At 43.1% G+C, this 18,736-nt stretch overlaps 1 long non-coding RNA gene and 1 gene segment (V, D, J or C); both read right to left on the bottom strand.

Moving 5' to 3' along the window:
* LOC122443259 overlaps positions 1–18,736 on the bottom strand; it is a 54,133-nt gene that overhangs the window by 18,108 nt on the left and 17,289 nt on the right.
* LOC122443273 lies at positions 1,413–11,753 on the bottom strand. Its single transcript, XR_006269958.1, has 4 exons — positions 11,627–11,753; positions 11,383–11,500; positions 4,716–4,833; positions 1,413–2,686 (listed from the first exon to the last, which is right to left on the bottom strand). It is a non-coding gene; the product is annotated as an uncharacterized LOC122443273 (long non-coding RNA).

Genomic DNA, 18,736 nt, shown 5'->3' with positions numbered 1-18,736 from the left:
TTGAGTAATCTCTAGGAGATGGCAAAGGACAGGGAAGCCTGGTGTCCTGCAGTCCACTGGGTCACAAAGTGTCGGACATGACTTAGCTACTGAAAAATACAATACATAATTATAGATATAGATGTAGATACATAAAAGCATATTAATTGCAGCATCCCTTTTGTCTTGGGCTTTGAAGACAGCCTGCAGTACATGAGAACTCATGGAGAGAGACCACAATACATACTTGAAGACACTTGCAAAACATATATAAAGCCCACTTTTTAACTTTCCTTAGCCTGTTCTGCACGATAATGATATATGAGAAAACTGATAATTTACTAAAGAGTTAGAATAAATAGGGACTTCACAGGTGGTGCAGTGGCTAAGATGCTGAACTCTCAAAGCTAGGGACCTGGGTTTGACCCCAGACAGAAAATATCCCATGTGCTGCAACTAAGAGCTGGCACAGCCAAATAAATTTTAAAAAAATATTAAAAACAAAAGAGAAAAAAGTGAAGCTCTGATGGTGCGTGTTTTTCTCAATCTTCCTCAAGTTAGAGGAGATTCAAAGGGTTGACTCAGAGAGTTTGAAATATTCCCCTGAAGTCTGGAGGATTTTGAGGCTCACATTAGGTTGCAATGACAACTTCTCTCACTTTACTGTGGTAAAGAATCTGGCTGCCGATGCAGGAGATGCGAGTTCAATCCCTGGGTCGGGACGATTCCCTGGAGAAGGAAATGGCAACCCACTCCAGCATTCTTACTGGGAAATCCCATGGACAGAGGAGCCTGGTGGGCTACAGTCCATGGGATTGCAAAGAGTCAATTCTAGGATACATTTTTCTTCTTTCACATGTTTGATTTATTCCTTGAAACTGCTTACATCTATTTTCTTCATTAAAAGTTGGTCTCTAGGTGACTTTACTTCCTTCTTTCCAATATTTTTTACAAATTTAACTCTTTTAACTAATTACTTGATGACTTGGCTATGTAAGTCTGTTGTCTCTCTCATCTCTCCCTCTCCTTCACACACTTGCGTGCCATGCACACACACACGCTTATACTTTCTTTTCTGGAAAGTTGCTCTTTATTGGGATCCTTGTTATTTGTACAATAGGGACAGAAAATCCTTACACAAGGAAGAGTAGTATCTTCCCTTTTGGAATTCCAGATGAAAGCAAATCTACTAGGTTAATTCCCACCTGATGTCACCAAGAATAGTGCAGAGACTTAACTCTTTTAGATGTTATATGGCAGCTACTCTGCACACATGTGGTGCGGAATCATCCAAAATTGAAGCCATCTGGAGTTAACTGGGACTAAAGTATAAAGCAAAGCCTTCCTATAAAAGAATTTTGTGAAACAAGGAAAATATGACTGTTTAGTAATTGCAGAGTGAAAATGCTCTATACTCCAGGGTCACAGAAATGAGCAGGGAGCCACATCAGAAAGATTTAATGGTAAACTCCTATTAAACTCCTAGGAGTCATCAAGAAAAACACAAAATGCTTTTGTGTTTATTCCAGTATTGTTTACTACAGTCAGTAAAACAACCTAAAAAGCTAGTAAAATGGAATTAGCCCAAAAGTATGATAAAATCACACATTGGAATATCACCATTAGAATGTGTGATGTTGGCCTGCAAATATTGTTGTGAAATAATTATTTCACAATATACTGTCAGGTAAAAACTCAGAATAGAAATATCCTATAAGGTATGAATCTCTAATAGAGTTCTTTGTGACTAGTAAAATTGGTGAGTTATTTTGTTTTTAGCATTCCTTCTTTGCATATTCTATTTTCTACCTTAAATGTACATAACTCTGTAATCACATATAAAGAATGTGACCAGGTGATGAGGTTAGTTCTGAGCAAACTGCAGGGTTTCATTTCCCCTTGGGGTGAAGATTTGTGTAACAGTTACTCTATGCACATCATTCCAAGTCATTCACGGCACAGGTGAGGCAGGGCACAGGGAGGCTCCAAGAAGTGTCCTTTCAGAGATATTTCAGATCCACAGTGATGGCCAGACTTAGCAATGCATAAATATTTGTGCAGTGAACCTACAACTCTAACAACTCAGATGCAGATTTAGTCAAATACTATTGAATTTTTTAAAGCCAAATTTCATGCTTCAATGAAATCACCATTTAAGTTTTTTTTTTTTAATTTGGCAAACGATCTTCTGCAAGATAAAGAATTGAAGATAAAGGTATTTTTGATGAATGACACTTTGAGATATGCTCTCTGAGCCAAAGAGATAGCATTTTCCTTACAGTGAGGTTTTCACTTCTAACCCCTGTTCCTGTCCTTACTGAGAATCTCACGAAGGTGTTCATAGCTGGGGGACTCCACATGTTGACATCTGAGGTTTCTGTGGGGCTCCCTCAGGCACCGGCATCATTATGGTCTCTCAGAGCACAGAAATACACCGCTGAGTCCTCGAGCTGTAAGTCTGTGATGGTGAGGCTGATGGAACTCGTTGCTTTCTTGAAGTTCAAAAAATACTGACCTTTTGTTGTATTCAACTCATTGAAAGACTCCTGATGAATAAGGAAAATCATTTCCCCACTTGGTTGTTGCTTGTACCAGAATAAATAATTATAACTATTAGCTTCATATGCACAGTTCAAGGTTATATCCTCCTTCTCCAGCACAGTAATTTCTGGTTGGTTTTGAGTTACTTTCTGGGCCATGATGGATCCTAGAGAGAAGAAAGAAAAAAAAAAAAATATATATATATATATATATATGGAGAGAGAGAGAGAGAGACAGAGAGGAAGAGGCTGATTCTCCTGGTGGAACTCAGAGGGCTTCAAGGAACAAACAGAGGATTAAGAGTTCTAATCCCTCTGCCAGTTAACCAACTCTCCTAAACCCCAACAGACAATAATCACCTGCCCTACCTCTCACACGGGAGCTGAGCAGAGCTGAGTCTGCTGGCGGTCATCCTTACCAGCCTTACCAAGGCAGACAGAAGCTATGAGAGCTCTGAGCAGGCCAGGGAGCCCCATGTGGGAAGTTCTTCCTCTGAGTAGATGCCCGACCCGTGCCTGAGGGCACAGGCACAGTGACTGAACTGTGAGACGCTTTTGCATCAGAACAGGAGATGTAACTGGCTGATACCAGTTTGCCTGCGTCATGTCATGGCTTGTTGATGTGGTTGGTGATTGTAAGCTGCCTATTTAGACTTGGTCATAGCTGACTCTTTGTGTCTCGATGGACTGTAGCCCACCAGGCTCCTCTGTCCATGGGATTCTCCAGGCAAGAATATTGGAGTGGGTTGCCATGCTGTAATTAAATTAACAACAGTTACATCAGGGCTGCATGCATATTCAGTCAACGCATCTAGGATAGACATACATTTTGTGACAAAAACAATTTATTATGATTATAGTGACCTCTGAGAACAAATAGGCATCCATTTTTGTATAGCTCTTTTTGGGGGAGGAGAGATCTGCAGCCCAAATCTACAGTGAAATAAGCTCGCAAGTTTTTCTTTCATACAGGAAGATAAAACTGTTTACTCTTAATCGTCGTAACTTTTCTTCCTACACTCTAAGGCATGGGTTTCTGTGGAAATTTACACTGGATAAAGTTCCTTGTCTGTTTAATGCAATCACAGCAAGCTTCCTGGTGGACAAAATTTGTCCAGCTGTATGTGTCTAACAGGAATCAATAAAGTGTGCTAAAATAATCTTGCTTTTAAATGTCCACCCTATAGCCAAAATGAGTACAAGCTCACCAGACCAAGCATCCTTATTTCCTTACATCAGAAATGCAGCCCTACAGGCTGCGTGCCGCCGCTACTGAGCCCGTGCGGCGCCGCTACTGAAGCCCGTGCAGCGGGAGCCCGCGCTCTGCACCAAGAGGAGCCGCCGCGGTGAGAAGCCCCTGCACCGCAATGACGAGCAACCTCCACCCGCTGCAACTGGAGAGAGCCCAAGGTCAGTAACAAAGACCCAGCCGGACCAAAAATAAAACAAACAAATAAGTAATAAAAGAAACATGGCCACTCAAAAGTCACAAACGCTTTTTCATCCCACGGCTGCAGCAGCTCCGGTCCAAAGGCTTTCACTGCAAACAGCACCTCAATAGCGTTATATCTCAGCCACACGCAGACTGCTATGTGATTTGCCTGGTACCTCTGTGTTGGTTTATGATTATGATTCAGGTGATGCGCTTTTAATCATCTATTTCTTTTCTCTACATGAACTACTAATTTTGTGACATCTAATATCCATCTTACATTGTGAGAAAAATAGATTTTTTTTAAGGTCCGTCTAGAGAAGAGAGGAATCCTTCTGGCTGAACAGGGGTGCTTCTGGGATTGGAGCTTGGGTCTTCTTTAAGACTGACATCCACCCTATTATCCTGTAGAGCAATTCCAAACCCCCTGAGTTTCTAGGATTAGACCTGAGTTTGATTGGTTTCCCTGAAAAACTCTAAATGTACACTAAACTCTGATCAAGGAGAGACTATACCTCTTCCTGACATCAGCCTCCTGCTCCCCTTGGGTTTGCACTCAGCTCCCCCTGCAGCCCTCCATCACTGTGTCACTCAGAGCACAGTAGTACACAGCCGAGTCTGATGCTTGCACTGCCCGTTTCTGCAGGTGGAAGGAGCTGTCCCTCTTCACAAGAGTGGCCTGAAAACCTTCATGCTCTACCTTCTTGTCTGCTGTTAAGCCCTTCAGGAGGAGTTGAGGAGCTTTGTTGAGATGCTGGACATACCAGAAAAGATAGATATTTGAATACGTGGCCTGGTAAGTGCAGTTCAGGGTCATGAGAGCCCCATCTGAGACAGTCACTGGGCCTTCTGTCTGGTTCACTGAGTCACCATTGGTCCCTCCTACAAGAGAATCACTTTGTTATAGTAGAAATGAACAGGAGGAGAGTTTTCAGCCAGAGAAGAAAAATAAAACTGACCTGTTATCATAGGAAAATGAGAAATCATTTTAGGATAAAATGCTACTTACCAAGTATTAAGACGATGACCAGAACTGAGTGAGTGGCAGAAAACATTCTGGCGACAGTCCTTGTTCCCTAGAAACATCAAATCTAACAAAGGTAGTCTTCAGCTGGATGTTACAGAAGCTCCTCACTCAGAAAATGGGGACCCCTTTCTGCACAGCAGCAGTCACCTGTCTTGTGGCTACAGAGGAGGCAAGTCAAACCAGCTCCTGAATACAAAAAGGAATCACATTTGAAGGAAGCCCCGCCCTCTGGTGGTGATCTTAAAGATTACACCACAGTCATGTCTGACCTCAGTTCCATTCAGTAGCTCAGTCGTGTCTTTGTGACCCCATGGACAGCAGCAGGCCAGGCTTCCCTGTCCAACACCAGCTCCCAGAGCTTGCTCAAACCCATGTCCATTGAGTCGGGGATGCCATCTAACCATCTCATCTTCTGTCGTCCCTTTCTCCTCCTACCTTCAATCTTTCCCAGCATCAGTGTCTTTTCTAATGAGTCGGCTCTTCGCATCAGGTGGCCAAAGTATTGGAGCTTCAACTTCAACATCAGTCCTTCCAGTGAATATTCAGAACTGATTTCTTTTAGGACTGACAGGTTTGATCTCCTTGCAGTCCAAGGGGCTCTCAAGAGCCAAGGGGTTCTCTTTTGAACACCATAGTTCAAAAGCATCAATTCTTCGGCTCTCAGCTTTCTTTTTAGGTCCAACTCTCACATCGTACATGACTACAGGAAAAACAATAGGTTTGACTATATGGACCTTTGTCAGCAAAGTAATGTCTCTGTTTTTAATATGCTATCTATGTTGGTCATAGCTTTTCTTCCAAGGAGCAAGTGTCTTTTAATTTCATGTCTGCAGTCACCATTGGCAGTGATTTTGGAGCCCTAGAAAATAAAGTCTGTCACTGTTCCCATTGTTTCCTCATCTATTTGCCATGAAGTGATGGGCCTGGATGCCATTATCTTAGTTTTTGAATGCTTAGTTTAAAGTCAGCTTTTTCACTCTCCTCATCCTGACCTACTCCTGACCTAGTCCTCCTGATGAGAGTTTGTGGGGTACACACAGGAGAATGGGACAAGACTCTTAAGAGGAGAGCCCTAAACACAAACCTGCTTTGGGAAATGTTCCATTATTACATCCATTATTTTCTGTGTGGTATGATATCACTAGCTTTGCAAATAATGCCAGTTAACAATTTTTAGGAGGAATAGTCAGAGGGTTTCTTCTTTACATATGTGCATGATTCCCATGGGTCAGAAAAGGACCCCTCTGCATGGAAAGTGCTCCCTCCTCTCCCCAAGACCTTCACCTGAATTAGCTCTATTCATCCCCAAGGCACAGCCAACATGCTGCTGGAATGTTGGAATGTTACATAATGTTGGAAACATTATCTAAGTCAGGTCTCAATGTGTGGCTGAACAATCAGGTGAATGAATGATCCCTGCGCCCTGTGCTGGGCTCAGTCGCTCAGTCGTGTCTGACTCTTTGTGGTCCTAGAGACTACAGCCTGCCAGGCTCCTCTGTCCATGGGATTTTCCAGGCAAGAATACTAGAGTGACTTGCCATGCCCTCCTCCAGGGGATCTTCCCAACACAGGGAATGAGCCAGCGTCTCCTGCATCTCCCACATTGCAGGTGGATTTTTCACACATCTGAGCCACCTGATCATTTAAGGCAGATCTCATCTAATGTGTGGTTGAATGAGCAGGTCATTATCCCTATCCATCATAAAATGTCATATTTGTAAAATTAAAAAGTAAATTGCTGTTACTCCTTTTTACTCATAAAGGTAGAGTTGACCTTCCAACTAGAAAACTGGACAAAATATATGAGACAAGTTGTGGATCTTGGACATCAGGTAGCACAGAGATAAGGAAAACAGATGAGATGAGCCAGGACATCGCCCAGCTTTCTTCACGGAGGCAGCTTCTAGGCACTAGTGCATGAGGGATTTAACAAAAATGGCCCAACTGTCTCACTCTGAGATGGAATAATATTTTGGGGATCCTGAGGAACCTAGAAATTTGTGGACCAGTGTACCAGAGAGGAGGGACGTGGGCAAAAGAGAGAGAGGAAGAGAGATGAGGGCAAAGAGGTGGGGGGAGGAGTCACTGTGAATCTTGGACTGAGTACTGACCTGTAAGTAAAGAGAGAAGACCCAATGAGCTTGGTAAACCTCCCTGAAGGGGCCTCCTTTGGGGCCTGGACCCTACTTGGATGACCGCCACCTCACACCTTTAGCCCCATGAGGGAAGGGTGACCTTACTTATGAAACCTGGTTCTGGAAACATCTTCTTAACTCTTGTCACATTTAAGGCAAGAGTTTTAATTCAACTAAGTTTTTTTTTTTTTAAATGTCAAGTTTAGATGCTGAATATATTAGCCAGGCACTCTTCATTCCAGAGGCATGTGTGTGCTATTTATCTGCCTTCTGTGTATTTATTAGTGATTCAGGAATCTCAATGGAAAGAACTGTTTGCTCACTGTCTGTCAGCCTGTTTGTCTAGTTCCCTGTGCAATTATTTGTGCTAGTGAAGTGAACCCAGCAGAAGATTTAACGGGGTCATTTCATAGCTTGTTCTTTCCTCTAGGATTGGGTTTACTTATGCAAAGTCTGACTATAATATGGTAAGAAATCAAAACATTGTTCTTTGCTGACATAAACCATTTTAAGGCATGGGAATGTTGTGGCTGCAGACAGCTGTGAGGTTGCCTTAGGCGGGCTCTCAGGGCAGTGCTGTCAATCCAGTAACAATGGCTGTGACTAAGTCAGCTGAACTCAAAAACAGTCTTCTTCAAATGTGCCTTTATCACCTAGTGAGGTTTTCTCACCAGTTAAAATGAATTTTGTTAGTTCTTACCAAAACTGGGACCTTTTTAATGCACAGCTGTTTGCTGAGTTGTTCTATTTGTTTGTTTTTTGTCTGCTCCAGGTCTTAGCTTAGGCTTGTGGGATCCAGTTCCCTGACCAGGGATCGAACCTGGGCCTCCAGCAATGTGAGTGCAGAGTCCTACTCACCAAACCAACCCTCCACCTAAAATGAGAATCTTGAGTTGAAGTTATCATGCTGGCAGGACTCTCTGGCTCAGCAGATCATCTGGATTCTCTTAAACTCGTGCATTTTCAGGAATCCCTAGCTTCCAGCATTCATTCTGGAAATTTACAGGGTTGTCTGCAATGTGGAAACCAAAATCAGATACAATTCCTATCTCAAATTGCTTTCAGTTGATTGAGAAGCAGGTAAGAATTAAAAAAAAAAAAAAAACCCTATGCCCTGTCTGTACTCGCACTAGCCTGGACCCCAATACATGAAATGAGGGATCAGACTGGAAGTAAAGAACTGATACAGTTACCCCAAGGGAAATTAAACCTGCTAGAATACTTTCTCCCCACCGTTAAGATTTATTTTTGTTCTTTCATCTCCCTCTCCATTTCTAGGCCTCTTTATTAAGATGCTGAACCCCCAGGGCACAGGCGGCCAGCCCCCAGTGTGCAGGCCTCTAGGATGTCAGGGAGGAAGGCAGTGCTCACCTTCAGGTGGGTGTCCAGACCCAACCTAAGTGACGATGGTGAGTACATCTGCCAAGACCATAGAACTACTATAACCCTTAAACTCTGCATTTGAGTAGTTGTGTCTATAAATTGGGTTTCCCCAGTAGCTCAGCAGTAAAGAATCTGCCTGCCAATTGAGGAGATGAGAGTTCCATCCCTGGGTCAGGAAGATCCCCTGGAGGAGAAAATAGCAACCCACTCCAGTATTCTTGCCTGGAAAATTCCACAGACAGGGGAGCCTGGCAGCTACAGTCCACAGGATTGCAAAGAGTTGGAGGCCACTTAGCAACTGAGCACCAGACACAATACACACAGGCCTGTAAATTATGAAATGACAAGGATTCAGTGTCCTGGCCACACCTCACAGACTGCCCAGCAGTAAAACATCCATCTCTGCCCACCAGCTGTGCCCACCACTGTCCTTCCAGAAAGTCTGCTCCCAGAAGTTGCAGGCAGGAGTTCAGCCTGAGAAGATGAGGGACTCTCTGTCAATGGGCACGACTGTAGCAGGGACACAGAGCGGGGACCAGGGTGGCTCTGCATTCCGCTCACGAGCAGAGGAGTGTGGAGATGCTCCTGCTCGCTGAGTGGGTGGTAATTTCTCCTAGTCTCCTGAGCAGGTGAAAAGCCCACTCCACTGCCAAGATAGCCTATTATAAGAGTACATAAATACTGCTTCCATGTGTCTAAAGTATGACTGACTGATGGATAGATTTCCCCTGCTTGTGCTGTTGTTCAGTCCCTAGGCCATGTCTGACTCTTTACCACCCCAGGAACTGCAGCACGTCAGTCTTCCCTGTCCTTCACTAGCTCCCAGAATTTGCTTAAACTCCTGTCCATTGAGTCAGTGATGCCATCCAACCATCTTATCCTCTGTCACCTCCTTATCCTCTTGCCCTCAATCATTCCCAGCATCAGGGTCTTCTCCAGTGAATCGGTTCTTCACATCAGGTGGCCAGAATGTTGGAACTTTAGCTTCAGCATCAGTCCTTTCAATGAATGTTCAGGGTTGATATCCTTTAGGATTGACTGCTTTAATCACCTTGCAGTTCAAGAGACTCTGAAGAATCTTCTCCAAAAGCACAGTTCAAAAGCATCAATTCTTCAGCGCTCAGCCTTCTTTATGGTCCAACTTTCACATCCATACCTGCTTACTGGGTAAACCATAGCTCTGACTATAGGGACCTTTGTTGGTAAAAAATGTCTCTGCTTTTTAATACACTGTCTAGGTTTGTCATATCTTTTCTTCCAAGGATCAAGAGTCTTTTAATTTTATGAATGCAGTCACCATCTGCAGTGACTTTGGAGCCCAAGAAAGTAAAATCTGTCATTATTTCCACTTTTTCCCCATCTATTGGCCATAAAGTGATGGGACCAGATGTCATAATCTCAGTTTTTTGAATGTTGAGTTTTACTCCAGTTTCTTCACTCTCCTCTTTCACCCTCATCAAGAGGCTCTTTAGCTTCTCTTTGCTTTCTGCCGTTAGAGTGGTATCATCTGCACATATGAGGTTGATATTTCTCCTGGCAATCTTGATTCCAGCTTGTGAATCATCCAGCTCAGCTGCATATAAGTTAAATAAGCAGGGTGACAATATATAGTCTTGAAGTACTCATTTTCCAACTTTGAACCAGTCCATTGTTGCATGTGCAGTACAAACTGTTGCTTCTTGTCCTGCATACAGGTTTCTTGGGTATTCCCATCTCTTTAAGAATTTTCCACAGTTTGTCGTGATCCACACTGTCAAAGGATTTAGCATAGTCAATGAAGCAGAAGTAGATTTTTTAATTCCCTTGCTTTTTTCTGTGATCCAGTGGCTGTTGGTAATTTGATCTCTAGTTCCTCTGCCTTTTCTAAACTCAATATATCTGAAGTTCTTGGTTCGTGTACTGCTGAAGCATAGCTTGAAGGATTTTGAGCATAATCTTGCTAACATGTAAAATGAGTGCAATTGTATGGTAATTTGAACATTCTTTGGCATTCATTTCCCTGAGATAAGGTTATTAGCAAAGAGAATATCCTGTACCAATTTGAATATAAACAATACACACAACACCTGCAATATTTGCAGAGAAGTCTGCTCTGATCCACAGGACCATTGACAGAAGGAATATCTTTTCAGGAAGCTCTCCTCCTGGAACTTACTTAAGCAGCAGCATTTGTGGAGCAACCAGCAAGGATTGAAAAGTCAAGGAAAGAGAGAATAAAGCTCCAGTCACTGAAGATGCAGTGTCTGCAGGTGAAGCTCAGCAGGATACACAATCTTGGCCTGAATTTTAAAAACCAGAGACTAGCTTCCAGGTTGCACAGTCATCCATTAACAGTGTGCTTTGGAATTTTCATTAACACATTGTAAAATATTTCATCATATTTCTGAACTGTCATTGAAGAGCTAATGTCACTTCAAGGGATTCTATGCCATCTGGGGTCATGTGGATGGGCTGAAAACAGGCATTTCTGGAGAAAAGCTCTTAGGTTCCTTTTAGAATTGTCCTGCCACAGATTCCTCTCTGTAGGGCAACCCAAGAATTCCTAGGTCTAATTGGCTCTGAGGAGCAGACCTGGAGGCACTTTGACAAGACCTCTAGCATAGCACACTGGAGAGAGAAACAACACCCCCTTCCGGGTCTGCCCACAGCTGGAGCCCCATCTGCATCTGGGTTTGTGCTCAGCTCCCCCTGCAGCCCTCCATCACTGTGTCCCTCAGAGCACAGTAGTACACAGCCGAGTCTGATGCTTGCACTGCCTGTTTCTGCAGGTGGAAGGATCTGTCCTTCTTAACAAGAGTGGCCTGAAAACCTTCATGCTCTACCTTCTTGTCTGCTGTTAAGCCCTTCAGAAGGAATTGAGGAGCTTTGTTGAGATGTTGGACATACCAGAAAAGATAGGAAGTTGAATACGTGGTCTGGTAAGTGCAGTTCAGGGCCATGAGAGCCCCCTCTGAGACACTCACTGGGCCTTCTGTCTGGTTCACTGAGTCACCACTGGTCCCTCCTACAAGAAAATCACTTTGTTATTGTAGAAATGCATAGGAGAGGAGTTTTCAGTCAGAAGAAAAATAAAACTTACCTATGGTTATAAGTGAAAAATCATTAACATTTAAAATAAAATGTTACTTACTGAATATTAAGATGATCAGAAAAACTGAGTGAGTGGCAGAATGCATGTTCGCAAAAGAAAACGATCCTTGTTCCCTGGAATACACCAGTCTAACAAATCTAGCCTGCAGCTGGATGTTACAGAAGCTCCTCACTCAGAAACTGAGAGCCCCTTTCTGCACAGCGGCAATATTCTGATTGTGGCTGCAAAGTAGGCAAGTGAAACCAGCTCCTGAACACAAGGAACCGCATTGAAGGAAGCCCCGCCATCTGGTGGTGATCGTGAGAATTGCACCACAGTCGAGTCTGACCTCTTCCTCCTGATAACAGCTTGTGGAATTACATACAGGAGAATGGGACAGGACCCTAAGAAGAGAGTCCTAAACATAAGCGTGCTTAGGGAAATATTCTATTATTACTTCCATAATGTTTTGCATGGCACAGGTACCTCTAGCTTCACAAGAAACCCCAGTTACAATTTCTAGATGGAATAGCCAGAGGTTTCTTCCTCGCGTATGTCTCCGATTCCCGTCGGGTCAGAGCATGATCCCTCTGTATGGAAAGTGCTTCCTCCTCTCCCCAAGTCATTTCTCTGAAGTAGTTATATTCATGTTGACTCTGTCAACATGCTGTGGAGAAAATTTTATCTAAGGCAGGTGTCCAATAACGTGTAGTTAAATGATAACGTTATTATACTGATTTATCATGGAATGACAGATTTGTAAAACACAATAAAAATAAAATACATGACTTCTTTTTCACTGATAACGGTAGAGTTGATCTTCCAACTACAAAACTATTTTTGGACCTTGAACATCAGATAGCACAGAGATAAGGAAAACAGATGAGATGAGCACTAACATTGCCCAGCTTACTTCATGGAGGCAGTTTCTAGGCACCAGTGCATGAGGGATTTACCAAAAAAAGTGCAGCTGTCTCTCTGTGGGATTGAGACAGAATAGGAGAGCAGAGATCCTGAAATACCTAAAACTTGTGGACCTCTGTACCAGAGGGGAGGAATGTTGACAAAAAAAGAGAGAAAGAGAGAGAAATAAGAGCAAGGCAGGGGTTGGGGGGGGGGGGTGGCGAGTGGGGGGGAGTTGGACCATCCTGGGTGATGGTCCTTACAGCTTTAGCCTCATGAGGCACAGGTGACCTTACTTAGGTAATCTGGTTCTTGAAACATCTTTATACCTCTTGTCACATTCTTGCTTTAATTCAACTAAGTATTTTTTTTTAGAATGTCAAGTTTAGATGCTGAATATATTAGCCAGACACTCTTCATTCCAGAGGCATGTGTGTGGTATTTATCTGTCTTCTGTTTATTTATTAGAGATTCAGGAATCTCAATGGAAAGAACTGTTTGCTCAGTGTCTGTCAGCCTGTTTGTCTAGTTCCCTGTGCAATTATTTGAGCTAGTGAAGTGAACCCAGCAGAAGATTTAATGGGGTCATTTCATAGCTTGTCTTTTCTGTAGGATTGAGTTTACTTTATGCAAAGTCTAACTATAATATGGTAAGAAGTCAAAACATTGTTCTTTGCTGACATAAACCATTTCAAGGCTTGGGGACGTTGTGGCTGCAGACAGCTGTGAGGGTGCCTTACACGGGCTCTCAGTGTTGTCAGTCCAGTAACAACGGCTGTGACTAAGTCAGCTGAACACAAGAACAGTCTTCTTCAAATGTGCCTTTTTCACCTACAGAGATTTTCTCCCCAGTTAAAATGAACTTTGTTAGTTCTTACCAAAACTGGGATCATTTTTAATGCACATCTGATGCTGAGCTGTTCTTTTTGCTTGTTTTGTTCTTTTGTCTGCGCAGGTCTTAGTTTAGGCTTGTGGGATCTAGTCCCTGACCAGGGATCGAACCTGGACCTCCAGCAATGTGAGTGCAGAGTCCCAGCCACTGAACCAACGCTCCCCCTAAAATCAGAATGTTTAGTTGAAGTTATCGTGCTGGTAGGACTCTGGCTCAGCAGATCACCTAGATTCTCTTAAACTCTTGTGCATTTTCAGGAATCCCTACAACATTCATTCTGGAAATTTACAGGATTGTCTACAACGTGGAAACAAAAATGAGACACATTTCCTACCTCAAAAGTCTTTCAGTTGATTGAGGAGCAGGTAAGCAAAAAAAAAAAAAAAAATCCTATGCCCTGTCTGTACTCCGACTAGCCTGGCCCTCAGTACTTGAAATGAGGGATCAGACTGAAAGCAGAGAACTGAAGCAGTTCATTTCCAGGGAAATGAAACCTGCTAGAATACTTTTTCCCCACCGTTAAGATTTATTTTTGCTCTTTCATCTCCCTCTCCATTTCTCAGCCTGTTTATTAAGATGCTGAACCCCCAGGCCACAGGTGGCCAGCATCCAGTGAGCAGGACTCTAGGATGTTAGGGAGGAAGGCAGTGCTCACCTTCAGGTGGGTGTCCAGACCCACCCTAAGTGACGATGGTGAGTACATCTGCCAAGACCATAAAACTACTATAACTATTAAACTCTGCATTTAAGTAGCTGTGTCTATAATTTGAGCTTCCCAGGTGCTAAGTGATAAAGAATCTGCCTGCCAATTGAGGAGATGAGGGTTCGATCCCTGAGTGAGAAAGATCCCCAGGAGAAGGGAATAGCAACCCACTCCAGCATTCTTGCCTGGAAAATTCCATGGACAGAGGAGCCTGGTGGGCTACAGTCCACAGCGTCACAAAGAGTCAGACAAAACTTAGCAAATCACACACACCTATAAATTATGAAATGACAATGATTCAATATTTTGGCCACATCTCACAGACTGCCTGGCAGTGAAACATTCATCTCTTCCCACTTGTGTGCCCACCACTGTCCTTCCAGAAAGTCTGGTCCTCGAGGTTGCAGACAGGAGTTCAGCCTGAAAAGGTGAGGGGACTCTCTGTGCAATGGGCATGATTGTATCAGAGATGCAGAGCAGGGACCACAGTGGCTCATGAGCAGAGGAGTGTGGAGACGTTCCTGCTTTGGGAGTGGGTGATACTTTCTCTGGTTTCCTGAGCAGGTGAAAAAGCTCACTCTGCTGCCAAGATAGCATATTGTAAGAGTGCATAAACACTCTTTCCAAATGTCTGAAATATGACTGATTGATGAATTAAATTTCCCTGTTTTTGTTGCCGTTCAGTCCCTAGGTCATGTCTGACTCTTTACGACCCCATGAACTGCAGCACGCCAGGAGCTTTATTCTCTCTTTTCTTGACTTTTCCATCCCTTCTGGTTGCTCCAGAAATGCTGCTGCCTAAGTAAGTTCCAAGAGGAGAGCTTCCAGACAAGATATTCCTTCTGAAGGGCCCTGTGGATCAGAGCAGCTCACTCTGTAAATATTGCAGGTGTGTGTCCTTCCCTGTCCTTCACTATCTCCCAGAGTTTGCTAAACTCACGTCCATTGAGTCAGTGATGCCATCCAACCATCTTATCCTCTGTCACCTCCTTATCCTCTTGCCCTCAATCTTTCCCAGCATCAGGGTCTTCTCTAGTGAACTGGTTCTTCACATCAGGTGGCCAAAATATTGGAACTTCAGCTTCAGCATCAGTCCTTCCAATGAATATTCACAGTTGATATCCTTTAGGATGAACTGGTTTGATCTCCTTGCAGTCCAAGGGACTCTCAAGAGTCTTCTCCCACACCACAGCTAGAAAGCATCAATTCTTTTGGCACTCAGCCTTCTTTATGGTCCAACTCTCACATCCATTCATGATGACTGGGAAAACCATAGCTCTGACTATAGGGACCTTTGGTGGTAAAGTAATGTCTCTGCTTTTTAACATGCTGTCTAGGTTGGTCATAGCTTTTCTTCCAAGGAACAAGCATCTTTTAATTTCATGGCTGCAGTCACCATTTGCAGTGATTTTGAAGCCCAAGAAAATTAAATCTCTCACTGTTTCCACATTTTCCCCATCTATTTGCCATAAAATGATGGGACCGGATGCCGTAATCTTAGGTTTTTTAATGTTGAGTTTTAATCCAGCTTTTTCACTCTCCTCTTTCACCTGCATCAAGGTGTTCTTTAGTTTCTTTTCACTTTCTCCATCAGAGTGGTGTCATCTGCATATCTGAGGCTGTTGATATTTCTCCTGGCAATCTTGATTCCAGCTTTTGAGTCATCCAGGCCTGCATTTCACCTGATGTACTCCACATATAATTTAAATAAGCAGGGTGACAATATATAGCCTTGATGTACTCCTTTCCCAACTTTGAACCAGTCCATTGTGCCCTGTGCAGTACTAACTGTTGCTTCTTGTCCTGCATACAGGATTCTTGGGTATCCCCATCTTTTTAAGAATTTTCCACAGTTTGTTGTGATCCACACAGTCAAAGACTTTAGCGTAGTTAATGAAGTAGAAGTAGATTTGTTTTTAAAATTCCCTTGCTTTTTCTGTGATCCAGCAGATATTGGATCTGCTCTGGTTCCTCTGCCTTTTCTAAACCCAGCTTCTACATCTGGAGTTCTTGGTTCATGTACTGCTGAAGCATAGCTTGAAGGATTTTGAGCATAATCTTGCTAACATGTGAAATGAGTGCAACTGTATGGTGTTTTGAACATTCTTTGGCATTCATTTCCCTGAGATGAGGTTATTAGCAAAGAGAATATCCTGCACCCAGTTTGAATACAAACAATACACACAACACCTGCAATATTTACAGAGAGGGCTGCTCTGATCCACAGGGCCCTTGACAGAAGGAATATCTTGTCAGAAAACTCTCCTCTTGGAACTTACTTAGGCAGCAGCATTTCTGGAGCAACCAGAAGGGATGGAAAAGTCAAGGAAAGAGAGAATAAAGCTCCAGTCACTGAAGATGGAGTGTCTGCAGGTGAAGCTCAGCAGGATACACAATCTTGGCCTAAATTTTAAAAACCAGAGACTAGCTTCCAGATCACACAGTCCTCCATCAACAATGAACCCTGGAATTTTCATTAACACATTGTGAAATATTTCAGCATATATAATCTGAATTGTTGTTGAAGTGTTAATGTCACTTTAAGGGATTCTATGCCATCTGGGGTCATGTGGATGGGCTGAAAACAGGCATTTCTGGAGAAAAGTGCTTAGGTTCCTCTTTACACTGTCCTGCCCCAGATTCCTCTGTCGGGCAACCCAAGAATTCCAAGGTCCTTGGCTCGGAGTATCAGAGCTGGGAGTGCTTTGACAGTACCTCTGAAAGAGAGACAACACCCCCTTCTGGGTCTGCCACAGCCGGAGCCCCATCTGCATCTGGGTTTGCGCTCAGCTCCCCCTTCAGCCCTCCATCACTGTGTCCCTCAGAGCACAGTAGTACACAGCCGAGTCTGATGCTTGCACTGCCTGTTTCTGCAGGTGGAAGGAGCTGTCCTTCTTAACAAGAGTGGCCTGAAAACCTTCATGCTCTACCTTCTTGTCTGCTGTTAAGCCCTTCAGAAGGAATTGAGGGAGCTTTGTTGAGATGTTGGACATACCAGAAAAGATAGGAAGTTGAATACGTGGTCTGGTAAGTGCAGTTCAGGGTCAAGAGAGCCCCCTCTGAGACACTCACTGGGCCTTCTGTCTGGTTCACTGAGTCACCACTGGTCCCTCCTACAAGAGAATCACTTTGTTATAGTAGAAATGAACAGGAGGAGAGTTTTCAGCCAGAGAAGAAAAATAAAACTTACCTATGGTTATAAGTGAAAAATCATTAACATTTAAAATAAAATGTTACTTACTGAATATTAAGATGATCAGAAAAACTGAGTGAGTGGCAGAATGCATGTTCGCAAAAGAAAACGATCCTTGTTCCCTGGAATACACCAGTCTAACAAATCTAGCCTGCAGCTGGATGTTACAGAAGCTCCTCACTCAGAAACTGAGAGCCCCTTTCTGCACAGCGGCAATATTCTGATTGTGGCTGCAAAGTAGGCAAGTGAAACCAGCTCCTGAACACAAGGAACCGCATTGAAGGAAGCCCCGCCATCTGGTGGTGATCGTGAGAATTGCACCACAGTCGAGTCTGACCTCTTCCTCCTGATAACAGCTTGTGGAATTACATACAGGAGAATGGGACAGGACCCTAAGAAGAGAGTCCTAAACATAAGCGTGCTTAGGGAAATATTCTATTATTACTTCCATAATGTTTTGCATGGCACAGGTACCTCTAGCTTCACAAGAAACCCCAGTTACAATTTCTAGATGGAATAGCCAGAGGTTTCTTCCTCGCGTATGTCTCCGATTCCCGTCGGGTCAGAGCATGATCCCTCTGTATGGAAAGTGCTTCCTCCTCTCCCCAAGTCATTTCTCTGAAGTAGTTATATTCATGTTGACTCTGTCAACATGCCGTGGAGAAAATTTTATCTAAGGCAGGTGTCCAATAATGTGTAGTCAAATGATAAGGTTATTATCCTGATTTATCATGGAATGATAGATTTGTATAACACAATAAAAATAAAATACGTGACTTCTTTTTCACTGATAACAGTAGAGTTGATCTTCTAACTAGAAAACTATTTTTGGACCTTGAACATCAGGAAGCACCGAGATAAGGAAAACAGATGAAATGAGCACTAACATTGCCCAGCTTACTTCATGGAGGCAGCTTCTAGGCACCAGTGCATGAGGGATTTACCACAAATAGTTGCGGCTGCAGACAGCTGTGAGGTTGCCTTACACAGGCTCTCAGGGCAGTGCTGTCTACCCAGGAACAATGGCTGTGACTTTTAGTTTAATTAAGTCTGATTTGTTTATTTTTGTTTTTATTTCCAATACCCTAGGGAGTGGGTCAAAGAGGATCGTGCTGTGATGTATGTCAAAGAGTGTACTGCCTATGTTTTCCTCTAAGAGTTTTATGGATTCTGACCTTACATTTAAGTCTTTAATCCATTTTGAGTTTATTTTTGTGTATGGTGTTTGGAAGGGTTCTAGTATCATCCTTTTACCTATAGTCTTCCAATTATCTTCCAATTAAATATAAATTTTTCTAAATGACAATGACCAAGTCAGTTGAACACAAAAACAGTCTTCTTCAAATGATACCTATTAATGGACATAGAATTTCTCAACAGTCAAAATGACCTGTTTTTCTAAAATTAGGGTATTTTTTTAATGCACAACTGTTTGCTGAGTTGTTCTGTTTTGTTTTTGTTTTCAGCTGTGCTGGGTCT

The sequence above is a fragment of the Cervus canadensis genome, chromosome 6 (genome assembly GCF_019320065.1).
Source record: "Cervus canadensis isolate Bull #8, Minnesota chromosome 6, ASM1932006v1, whole genome shotgun sequence".
Taxonomy (NCBI): domain Eukaryota; kingdom Metazoa; phylum Chordata; class Mammalia; order Artiodactyla; family Cervidae; genus Cervus; species Cervus canadensis.
This window is presented reverse-complemented; position numbering and strand designations above follow the sequence as displayed.